Below are 13,262 nucleotides of genomic sequence, written 5' to 3'. Positions count from 1 at the left end.
GCATCCCCTGTGTCAGTCTCGTGTAAGGTCAAGTGAGTCCTGCCTAGGTCGGTCTCCCCCTGATTAAACAGATGTGCCGGTGCAGTAACTGTCTAACTGCTTTTAGCCCTCCTCTTCCACCCCAAACTGCCAAAGCATTTCTCAAGTTAGTTTTAGTTCCACAGTGGGTAGATGACAGAATTATATGCAGTGTATTGATAGTATGTATCTCTCAATGATCACATGTCACTTCCTCTTCCAAACACTAGATGGTAGGCATGACTTAGAAATGGAAAGACTGAGGGACTATGTTCAAACGTCCTTGGCTTCATATTTCGTATTTATTTCTTAATACTAACAATGTGCGTTCTAAAGACTGCTAAGTCCAAGCCACCAAAAACAAATAGACCTCTATTTAGTTTACACAAGTATATACGTTTACTTCAGTAACCTTGTAATGGTGTGCTACCTTGGCCTCCTTCGAAAAACAGATTTTAATATCAAGGAATAAATTAAATAATTACAATAACGTCTAAAGTATCTGTATTTAATGCTTTATGGTACCTATATACCCATTCATGTTGCCTGTAACGGAGCTGTGATATTTCTGGGACAAAGAACTTTTAATATTGAAAGAGTGTCCACCAAGCTCTCAGTTTATTTATGGAGTGCATAAACAGCTGGAGTACCAGCATCTCTCTGAGCAGTTTCTCCACAGCAGCCCATCACTAAAAGAGTCTCCCAGGGCTCAGGCCCGCACCTTCCGGTCTGCTGTTTAGACTTTAAAATCTCATTGAAATGCTGCATATTTGATTATCTTGAAAGACAGAAACTTTATTTTCCCCTTGCGGGCAAAACAAGCAATTCAGGGAAATGCCTATCAGTGTCAAATGATAAGAGATTGGTGTTGTTTCTATGTCCATACAGCTTCATGGCAGCAGTCACAGGTACGTCACCCCACCATTGTACCATAACCCTTGTGTGGTGTTCATGTTTTTGTTACTCAGCCAATGTCCGCCGGTCAGTTGGACCCACCCCATTATTGGGTTTTTAAATCAATACAGCCATAACAATTTATTTAAAAATACTTAACAGATGTTTACTTTATCCCAATTACAAGCAATATAGACAGCATATGGTTAATATTTGCCATTTACTTCTGTAGGATATTATTTATGAACAAAAGTGCTATTTGTTTTTTGTGATAAAATGTAATAAAAAATAAAAATCAATTATAATGAAGATATGGGTGGAAAAAAACATTTATCTTGAACAAATATAAATGAAACAATGTTTTTATTGATGTTTATTTCTTTGAACTTAATTAAAATTCATGTCAGTCTACACAACACGAACCCCATTGAACACATAGCCTATTCATGCCAGCTTATACAACACATGAGGGGCAGAGTTTTACTGTGTGTGTGTTGCATCTTTTGACATCCATATTTCTCCACTTGCTGGCTGCTGAGGGGCTCGTTTTTGAGCTGCCTGATGGACAGTCTCATCCTCTTCTTCATACTCATTGTCAGACTCTGAATTGACAGAAATGTGATCCTAATATTCTGAAAACTCTTCCTCTTCATCTTCCTCTTCATCTTCATCTTCCAAAAGTTCTCTCTCTTCTAAAATCATTTCTAAAGCCCTCTGAGCAGAGAGTCTTTTTGCCATCTTGATCGATTGCGATAAGGAGCCACACAGCCAATTTGCAGCTGGGATATAGTGAGAAAATATAGACTAGTTCCCGCAAGACAGAGGGTAAAATGTGCGAGAATGTGGAAGCAGACAGGTGTCGGTGCTTGAAATGTAACAACCTCATGCGGGAACAGCAGGAGCAGAAAGACAAAACTCACACACATATAGAAACAAAAACACACACACACACACACACACGCACACACGCACACACACACACACACACACACACACACACACACACACACACACACACACACACACACACACTTACAGCAGGCCCAGGTCAGAGGATGACAGAGTGTAGGTACTGTACACAGCACCTACAATTTCCACACATTTATCTCCCTTGGGAGTCCAGAGGACCCGAACATCACATATGTAATATAATTGTGTAGGGGGATGTACAGTGTGCAGTCATTGAAAAATGTGTTCTTTTATATGTTCTTCATAGAAAATGAGCCAAGGCCAATGAGTCTGAGGTTGAAAAAATTATGAATCACATCATTTTCTTTTAGTAAACATTGAAAACGGGTCCCACAGACCCCAAACACCACACAAGGGTTATACAGCATGGTAGGGTGGTCATCCCTCACTTTGCGTATATTACAACATTGGTACATTTTAGTCTATAAGATCATCTCTGTCAAATTTCACTTACTTAAGCCAGAAGTTTGTATTTCTGCAAAACAGTCATAATCTTAGGTCACATAAATGGCTTCAGTTTAAACTGCCTTCTATCAGTATAGAAGCTGGCAAAACAAGTCTGTTTTGCTACGGTCCGCATGGATAAGTCTAACATTCAGTTCAGTTCCCAATTTGAAAGGAGAAGGAAAGGGCTCCACGGCAAGATAAAGTGCTGAAAATATTCTAAATATAGTATATAATGTATATAATATTGTTTAGGTGAGCCTTTCTTTTAGTTGGCTGAAACACATTTTTCTGTCGTCCCCGTCCACAACAGTACATCGCTTTGCTGTGGTGTCGGTACTTCAGTCTTTTTCTCCAAACTTGGGGCGTGCCGACCGCCATCTAAAGGTAATACACCTACTATGGCTAAGTATCTCATACAACCCCACTTCAAAACACCCAAACTATCCCTTTAAACATCTCCAATATCATCTGAGAAAGCTTTTGCCCCATAGTTTGCTTCATAGATAGCTTCACAAGTTGAACTGCTTCAAACAGAGACAGATCCAGATTGTTAATGTCCTTAAATAGTCCTTGTCTTTCATAGACCTAAAAGGGACTGTTTGTAACTTCTTACACGTATAAATCGCACGGAAGCACCAAAACTGCAAAGTTATATCTAGTGAAGCCCGTCTTGCAAAACAGTGTTGGCCGCGCTCGGAGGACCGTAGCTTTGGTCTCCAGGGTCGGAGTTTCTGCTGTACTCTGCTCCTCTGCCTGCCTCCCTTCACTCACAGCTCGCTCCACCTCATGTTCATGCGCGCACACTACACACTGCAGAAGAGTTAGTTTAGCTCTGAGAATATCTAGTGAATGTAAAGTGGCCGTTTGTGCAGAAATAAATGCTGCAGCTCCTCCAGACCAACAGAGGTTTCCCGTGTCTTGTGAAGTGACGGGGCTCCGCAGCGAGAAACTTTATCGTCTCCGACCGGGTGCCGGTGTTTCCCCTGTTCTGACCGCGGTCGGGAGGCTGAAGCAGGAAAAGCCAACACTAGGATCAGCATTGATTCATGGAGAGACCTTCGTCTGGTCAGCTAACATTACTGCCAAGCAGGTGAAATATAGTGATATTGTGGTTTTAGCTGATGTGTGTCACCTCACTGTTTTGACGGATGCTCGCTCACATTCAGTTAGCGCGTGCACACGGGCGAGTGCGAGCAACCGGACACTGACTTTCGTTGACTTAACGGCCACAGGTGTCGCTGTTACAACCAATTTCTGATTCTTACAAACAGTCCCTTTAATGAAAAACGTGTGAAGTGCAGACATCTTTTATTCTACCAGAAACCCTTTTTTTTTTTTTTTTTTTACTTTAGCAGACACAAGCTTCATAAATACCATTCAGAGAGCATATCACTGTTCTGCAGCTACTCAGGAGTATATATGAAGCTGATTTGTACATGTTTGAAGTCCTTGAACTTTAGGATTGCAGTGTCATGCTGAGGAGGTATTTATTCAATCTCTTCTTGAAGGCATGAACACTATTGGTGTTAGCCCTGGGGAGAAGGAGTTGCCCCTGGGTAGTGACAAAGCCAGGTGGCCCAGTGTCTTGCTCTGCATTGTGTGACACAATACAGGATGTCCTCATTTTAAAAGCCATCAAAACCTCAACAGCTCAGTGAATCTGTGAGTGTGTGAACACAACTTTAGAGGAAACTGAGGTTTTCATTTGGACGCAATAGAAAATGTACCACTTTCTCACAGCTCATTTAAATGTAAAGAGAAGTCTAAATGTTGAGGAGAACCAAGCGGTGAATAAAAATAAATGTTTGATCATTACTATTTTTTTGTTTTTCAAGAAAAGTGCTCTTTATTGAGCAACATTTAGCTGAGGCAGCAGCTCGCCTACTTGACCAAAACATTTCCCTTTTCTTTCCAGGAAGCTACTGTGTGACCTCGGGTGTTTCATATCCGATATATATTTCCTTAAACTACATAGCTATAATTTTTTTTTTATCATATTGTCAGGGTTAACTGTGCTCTTAGTCTATTATTTAAATGTTTAGTTGTAAATGTTAAATGTAGATATCTGTGACAGTATCTGTATCTGTATTTGTAACCCACCAGTCCCACGGTGTTCCAGGGGTGACGCCGACTGAAGGACTTGCAGCAGCTGAGGGCGGTGGCCGCCACGATGAAGATGATGAAGGAGCTGAGGCACATGTCGGTCTGTATCTCCTCAACTTCAGAGAAGGTGAACACACACATCACACTGAAGGTGAACAGCAGCTGGACAGCCAGGATGCTGAACACCTGCACAGGGATAGATGAAGAACAAGCACTTGGTTAAAACAGATTTTACTTGCAAGCATTCACTACCATTTCATTGAGAGATTGTTGGATTACACTTTCCAGCATGCACTACTATCTGACCTAGCTCTCAAGAAACCCTAGTGCTTTAATATGCTTTGCAGTGTCCAGTAATCAAGGTGGTCTAATGCTGCGACTCCCAACCAAGGGGTACTTCTGCTGCTTGCGAGGTAAGTTTAAGGAGTAACTCAACTAAAGAAAGATGAAGTGATCAAGATGGCGGAGTAGATCTCACGCTGCCCAAACTCCCCAAACTTTTCTGCTATAAAACCTTTGATCAGACCTCGTTTTAGTCAGTCAAACTTGCAATCAAGCAGAGTAATATCTGCCTGCCTCGCCTATTATAATGCCGACGCGACTCCGCAATTCCAAGCCCAAAGAGACAGCTGACAAACAACAAACAATGGATGACGATGAGACCGCCGCCGCAGGCCAGCTGACAGTGGCCTATCTGGAAGCTACTTTGGAAAAGTTCTTCAATCAGGCTGAGAAAAACTCCAAAGGAAGATTCGAACGTCTAGAAACTCAACTGGGAACCATACAAGAGACACTATCCAAACATGCTGAGGATATCAAGGCCCAGCGTACAATCACTGCAACGTTGCAGACACGGATCAAGAACGCTGAAGACACCACATCGCAACACAGCCAAATACTGAACCAGCTTGAGAAAAAATTCGTAGCTCTGGAGGACAGAAGCAGACGAGACAACCTGTGCCTCATCTTCCTGAAAGAGGGAGAGGAGAAGGGAAACGCACTGGCTTACCTGATGTCCAACATCCCCAAGTGGTTCCCGCGGCTCACGGACAATTCACCGGAGCTAATGCGGGCTCATCGCATCGGACCGCCGCGTCCCTTATCGGCTGCTCCAAGAGTCATGATAGTGAGGTGTCTGCGCTTCACAGACAGAGATCGCATCCTGAACGAGTCGAGGAGAACACCTGTGGAAGTCGCCGGCCACACTGTTCGATTCGCACCGGACTACAGTGACTGCACTGCCAGGCTAGGACGTCCCTGCTATCCGCTCATGAACCGGGCTCACGGTCTGGGCTACGAGGCTTTCCTGCTGTACCCCGCCGTCATCAAACTGGTCCACGGCGCTGAGCAACATCTTTTCAACGAACCGGCAGAGGCAGAGACGTTCCTCAATTCCCTCGAACCCACGAAGAATAGTTCGTAACCGGTGAGACTCAAAATCTGAGCGCTCCACATCAACTCTACTCCACCACTGTACCATGCTGGTTTGTTTACCTCCGCGTCAAGTGACGAGTGACGTTGCATGACGGAGATGACGTTGTATGACTCTCGAACTCATACTGCGGGACTTTCCTGCAAACACTTAAAACTCTGCCATCTCTGCTATTTGGTTAATTATTTTCTAATGGGGAAAATGATATCAATTTATGTTGGATGTTTGATATTCAGTACTTAGGTTTTTCTTGATTCATGCCAGACTTTATCTGAGTATAAATATTAATAGCAAAATATTTCTGTTTGAAGCTAGGCAATTTTGTCCCTGTTTGTTTTTGTTAAACTATATTCCACTCAGATAAGGGATCAGCTTAAGGGGAGGGGGTAAGGTGGGTTCTTTAGCCCCTATATTTCCAGACTGTCTTTTTCACAGTCACAATTATTTTTGGGGTGGGTGGGTATGGGTTCTGTTTTTTGTAGGGACACTTCTCTTTTCTCAGAGGAGTACAGGGTTGGGAACAAGAGTAGACCGGGGGACACGGTAGACGTGAATATGGGACTGGACCTGATGAAACAACCTTATTTATCTTTATTAAACAGCTGTATTTTCTTTATTGAGCATACTTTGGTAGCACTGCTGTTTTCTTTACATATTCATGACTAACATTACACTACTATCTTGGAATGGGCGAGGCTTAAATATCCCTCAAAAAAGAATAAGCATTATGGATTTATTAAAAAGGAAAAAAGTAGAAGTGGCCTTTTTACAAGAAACACACTTATTGGAAAAAGATGTTGCCAGAATGCAGAATAGATTCTACCATGTTATTGCATCTTCTTCAAACACAAAAAAGAATAGAGGTGTAATAATCCTCGCCAAACGCACCTTTCAATATACAGATCTGGGATCTGGGAGAGATACTGAAGGGAGAGTTGCTTATATAAAAACATTAATTAATGGGTTCAAAATAGCATTTATTTCTGTATATGCACCGAATGTATTTGATGCTGAGTTCTACAACTACTTAACTAATACAATACTCGAATTATCAGAATTTTCTCTAATAACAGGGGGTGACTTTAAAGTGGCAGTAGGCAACAATATTTTGGCATAATTTGGCAAAAATTCCATAATAACCTTTCAGCATATTGTAATTCAAGTGATCTGAGAGAAAACTACACCTCTGCACCTCCTCATGGCTCTGTTTACAGGCTTTAGAAAATCTTGCCCGTGACGGCAGACTTTGACCAATCACAGGGCATTTCAGAGAGAGCGTTCCTATTGGCTGTTCCACAAAAGGAGATGCGCGTTCACGTCTGGTCTCTGCAGATAGTGAAAGCCTCGGTCAATGGCGGAACAACCTACTGGAAAGCTTGCTATTCCAGCATTGGCAGCAACTGCCTACACCTCAAAACAACCCAAAAAAAGAAAGACAGACTTTCAAAAAGACAGTCCAAACTGTTGATGTCGTTAGAAGGTAATGTGTAGCTCGCTGCGGTAGCCTCCTCAGATATAGCGAGCACGTATGAAGCGCGTGCATATGCCCGTTCTCGTGTGGGGGGAGGGGCTTCGGACAGAGAGGGGAGAGCGGAGAGAGAGGAGAGAGAGGAGAGAGCAGCTCGAGGGGATGCAGGATTTTGCGTTTTCCGGATTTCTACGCACTGCAGCTTTAATGCAGTTTGGCTACACTCTTTGGACAGAACTGGGATTACTGAGTCAAGAGAACAACGTCTGGCATCTAGTGCATTAAGGAAATGGGCTATAGATTGTTCGGTTGTAGATGCTTGGCGAATGTCACACCCCTCAGTGAAAGAATTTACCTGTTTTTCTTCACGACATCAATCCTTTTCCCATATTGACTACATTTTTGTCTCTACACAGCTGTATGATAAGATTTCAGATCTTGAATTACTTCCCATGTCTCTCTCGGATCACAGAGCGGTGACAGGTAAAATAACCATTCTCTCTATCCCTAAACGTGCAGCACGTTGGCGTTTTAACTCTACTCTACTGCAGAATGAAATCTTCCAAAATGAAATGAAAGAACATTTAGATGAATTTATTGCAATTAATAAACCGTCAGTGAATGATCCTGGTATTCTGTGGGAGGCATTGAAGGGATGCATCAGGGATAAAACAATTGGGTTTGCTTCCAATCTAAACAAATCTAGACTGCAGCATATTCAGAAATTAGAAAAAGACATCTCTGAAGTAGAAAATATGATGACCTTGAATGTTACACCGGAGTTGGTACTTAAGAGGGAGCTACTCCGTAAAGACCTCAATCATTTACTTACACATAGAGCAGACTTCCTCATGCATAGAACAAGACAAAATTATTATTTAAACGGTGCACAACCAAGTCACTTACTGGCACTAAAACTTAAAACCAGCGAAAGACTAGCAAATATAACTTCTATTAAATCCGCCACTGGTAAATTGTGTACAGACCCAATAGAAATCAATGATAACTTTAAGGCCTTCTACTCATCTCTATATACATCAGAGATAAATTACGACAGTCGATCCTGCTCTAGCTTTTTAAACCCACTGCAGCTTCCGCAGTTTTCTCAGGAGGATCGTGTTGTTCTTGATGCCCCTTTATCTTTACCTGAACTCCATAAAGCTCTCCTGTCAATGAACAAAGGCAAGTCACCAGGTTTAGACGGGTTACCTCCAGAATTCTATTTAGCCTTCTGGCCCCAAGTAGGACCTCTCTTACGGGATATGATTCTTTCTGCAATTTCTAAGGGTTCATTTTGCAAAAATAATAACATAGCCATTATCTCTTTACTTTTAAAAAAAGGCAAGGATCCACAGGATTGCTCAAATTATCGACCACTATCACTACTGAATACTGATATCAAGCTATACGCCAAAGCACTAGCCTCTCGATTGGAACCGCATATGAATTATCTCATTCATGAGGATCAGACAGGCTTTATCAAAAATCGCCTTGCCTCAGACAATCTACGCCGTCTTCTTCATATCATTGAGTTTTCTAATAACACTGACTCTTCAACAGCTATCCTTTCTCTCGATGCGGAGAAGGCTTTTGATCGCCTTGAGTGGCATTTTCTATGGTCAGTACTACGCCGCATGGGCTTTGGTAATCATTTTATTACTATGATTCAAGTTCTTTACTCAAATCCCACTGCTATGGTATTGACGGGGAACGTCTTTTCTAAACAATTCCTTGTATCTCGTAGCTCCCGCCAGGGCTGCCCTCTTTCTCCTTTGTTATTTGCCCTCTCTCTGGAACCTGTGGCCCAGGCTGTCCGACAATCAGTTAGCCATGAACCTATCAATATGCATAAAACCAAGCACTTTATTTCCCTATATGCCGATGATATATTACTATTTATTCAGGATGTCTCTCGGTCTCTTACCCATCTGCTAAATATATTCAATAGTTTTAGCCAGATCTCGGGATATAAAGTTAACTGGGCTAAATCTGCTTTACTCCCACTCAATGCTTCAGCAAGACAGTTGACCTCCATATCCAATATTCCGGTGGTTCAGAACATCAAATACTTAGGAGTGTCAATCTTCCCTTCAATTGCAAACATTATAAAAAACAACTACAACGTACTTGTGACAGAGATTGAAGCAGATTTACAAAGATGGAAAACCCTCCCATTATCATTCCATTCTCGCATCTCCACTATTAAAATGAATGTCCTCCCAAGAATCAACTTTCTCAGCTCAATGGTACCTTTACAACCACCTAAAGACCACTGGAAAAAAATGAATTCTTTAATGTTGAGGTTTATATGGGGGAATAAAAAGTCAAGACTGAAACTATTAACTCTCCAAAGGCTAAAAGATGAAGGGGGCCTCGGTGTACCTAACTTCCAGTGGTATCATTGGTCGTTTGTACTGCATCCTGTCTCCAAATGGTTAAATCCTGCTTGTCAGGTGTCTTGGAGGCCAATGGAAGAGAACATGGTGCACCCTCACAGGTTACAAGACATGATATACTCCAACATTCCACTCAAACAATCAAAAGAGAAATTTGGCTCAATTATAACCGAAGTAATCTCTACCTGGCGTCTTGCCGAAAAGCACTGTAAAATTTTGTCTAACTGGTATCTTCACTCTCCCATTTTTAATAATGCTGACCTCCGTTTGGGTAGCCAACCAATTTCGTTTTCTCAATGGAGCAGTAAAGGGGTGCACACTCTTGGTGACATCTATAGTCCTCAGGGCCTACAAGCATTCCAAGACATCCAGAAACATTTTAATTTACCTGGCTCATCATTCTTTTTCTATCTTCAACTCCGCACAGCGATGCGCACTTATGGTGTGCCTTGGAACATATCTCTTCCCATACATGCATTTCACACAGCTCTTACCAGCCCTAGTGGACTGGTCTCGAAAATATACTCTATCTTACATAAGGCCTCCTGTAAGCCACTAACTATTGACAGACTGTGGAAGACGGACCTCTCTCCAAATAACTCCAACCTAAATTGGAAACTAATCTGGCAGAACATCCAACTATCTTCCAGGAACCCCAACCATCAAGTTATACATTTCAATTTCATACACAGAACATATTTCACCCCCCACATATTGCATAAATTTAAAGCTTTACCATCACCAAACTGCACCTTATGCAATCAAAATGCATTAGGTACTTTTTTCCATATGGTTTGGGGGTGTCCAAGGGTTGCAGAGTTCTGGAAAAAGGTTGCAGAGATGCTATCAAACATATTGTCAAATACAATTCCTTATTCACCTGAAGTCCTGTTACTTAATGACAGCTCCAACCTGGAACTCTGTGTTAAGCAGAGACGTCTCTGGTTAGCTGGCCTTACAGCTGCAAAACGACTAATAGCTTGCAGATGGAAAGCTCCACATTCTGTCAATATACAAAGATGGCTTCTTGACTTCTTAGATATAGCAGGTATGGAACACTGGGCTGCAAACATGCATTTGGCAAAAAGAGAAAATATATCACATTGGAAACAAGCAATCACTACAATTAAATCCTTCATATAATTGTTCACCGTGTCCCAAAGGTCTAGGGTGGGTGGGATGGGAGGGAATCAAAAGGGAGGGATTTGGGGGTGGGGGAAGGGGGGCGCAGAAGTTTTTATTTTAATGACTTTTTGTTGTTGTTTGTTGTTATTTTCCTTCTTCCTGTTTGTTTGTTTGTTTGTTTGTTTTTGGGTTTTTTTCATTTTCTTTTCTTTTCTTTTTTCTGTAGCTACTTGCCAATTCTGTATTGATTAGTACATGGACATTTGTGATTATATATATATCTTCTTTTTTTACTCCATTGTTGACCTATCAATTTGTAACCCCACCCTATATCATTTTGCTTAAATACCAATAAAAAATTGATCACAAAAAAAAGGAGTAACTCAACTAATTTGAAAAAAAAAAAAAATAAATCATGACTTGGTAGAGAAAAGTAATTTTTTATTGTCACAAAAACCAATAAACTACCAACTACAATCGGCTGACTGCTCAGGAGACGACTCCCACCAACCTTAGTCAGCTGAAACACCTCAACTAAATACTGCAATTAAGAAGTCATAAAAACAAATTAGCAAGTGCACATAGCTGTCCAAAAACAGCTCCCTAAATGCAATGGGTAAGTTGACTTGTATCAAAAAGTTATCTTAACAATATATATGTTTATATAATTAATAATATTGCACAGATTTAGTTCAAAATCAATCCGAGCAAACGCGTTTTGAACATGTCGGGCCTGTCAGACAAAAAACAAAAAAAATTAATTCAAGTGTTCTGAGAGAAAACTGGACTTCTGCACCTCCTCATGGCTCTGTTTTCATGCTTCCAAAAAATCTAGCCCGTGAGGGGAGACTTTGGCCAATCACAGGTCATTTCAGAGAGAGAGAGCGTTCCTATTGGCTGTTCATTCAACGGCGGCAGCTGTCAATTGCTCGTGAACTCCGATCAAACGATCAAACTAGGCAGCGCTGATCAAATATAAATCAATATTCTGTTACTGTAATGCCTATTTCTCTCCTCAAATGTTTTCAGAAACATCTTGTAGTGTACTGTTGTACTGTGAAATTAGAACATTTTCTCCGGCTGGGTGTTGCTTGGTATTTCTTCAACAGATCTCTGCCGGGTCACAAACTCTCTCATTTTCCAGCTAAACAGTACACTACAAGATGATTCTGAAAACAATTGAGGCAAGAAATAGGCATTACAGGAACAGAATATTGATTCATATTTGATCAGCGCTGAATAGTTTGACCGTTTGATCTGTCATGTTATCACTGCCTGTAGTCTAGGGTTTCCTTTTGTTTCCTATGTTTCCCTGTCCTTTTGTCTCTTGTGTGTTTTCCCCTGGTTTGTCTAGTTTGTCAGTGTGTTGAGGGGTGTGGCCTTCCTCCTCCTCCTCCTCCTCTGGGCGGGCTTGGCTGGAGCAGCTGAGAACAATCTACCAATCATCACACCTGCAGTATATATACCCTGGTTTTCCTGCTACTCATCGCCAGATCGTTCCGTCACCCTCCGTGGTCTGTTCATCTGCCAGCTGTGGCTACTACCTACCTGCCTGCTCACTCCTGCACGCTGCTCCTGGATCAACCTGCAACCTGTTTTTGTTTAAATAAATATTCTTTTGTTCACTCTTTAAAGACTCTCGTGGTGTGCTGCTTTTGAGTCCACGTTTTTGTAAACTAGAACATAACAGAACGATCTGGCCCTAACTATGGACTCAGCAGACACAAATGTATTTCAGAAGGCTGTTTCCAGCCATGATATTTTGTTAGGACAACATCACCAGTTACTTCAGGGTTTATTGGAGACCCAACACACCTTAGGGAATCAAATGTCTCAGATGGGAAAATGTTTGGAGACAATTTCAGGCCAATTAGCACCATCCCCCGCTCTGCCTCCTCCTCCTCAGCCTCAGCCACTCAGAGAATCACCTGTTCCTCCACCTGAACCATATGCCGGTGATTTGGGGAGATGCAAAGGATTCCAGCTCCAATGTTCTCTGTTTTTTTCCCGACAACCAGTCACCTTCACCACAGACCAAGCCAAGGTAGCATATGTTACGGGACTGTTAATAGGGAGAGCACTGGACTGGGCTGAAGCAATGTTGGGAAGAGGAGGGATAAATTCTTTGTCCTATGATTGTTTCATGAGTGAAATGAAGAAGGTTTTTAATCACCCTGTATGTATTGGATACGCTGCTAAACGTTTGCTTAACCTACGACAGAGTCAAAGAAGTGTGGCGGATTATTCTGTGGAGTTCCGGATTCTGGCTGCGGAGGCTGGATGGAATGACGAGGCATTAAAAGGAGTTTTTCTACACGGTTTGTGTGAGCAGTTAAAGGATGAACTTGCTGTCCGTGATGATACTAACTCCCTTGATGCTCTTATTGATCTGTCCATAAGACTGGACAAC

At 41.8% G+C, this 13,262-nt stretch overlaps 1 pseudogene; it reads right to left on the bottom strand.

Moving 5' to 3' along the window:
• The window catches only part of LOC119498630, a 30,576-nt pseudogene that overhangs the window by 11,459 nt on the left and 5,855 nt on the right, over positions 1 to 13,262 (bottom strand).

The sequence above is a fragment of the Sebastes umbrosus genome, chromosome 12 (genome assembly GCF_015220745.1).
Source record: "Sebastes umbrosus isolate fSebUmb1 chromosome 12, fSebUmb1.pri, whole genome shotgun sequence".
Lineage (NCBI taxonomy): Eukaryota > Metazoa > Chordata > Actinopteri > Perciformes > Sebastidae > Sebastes > Sebastes umbrosus.
Note: the sequence above shows the minus strand (reverse complement) of the source record. Positions and strands in the feature narration are given on the sequence as shown.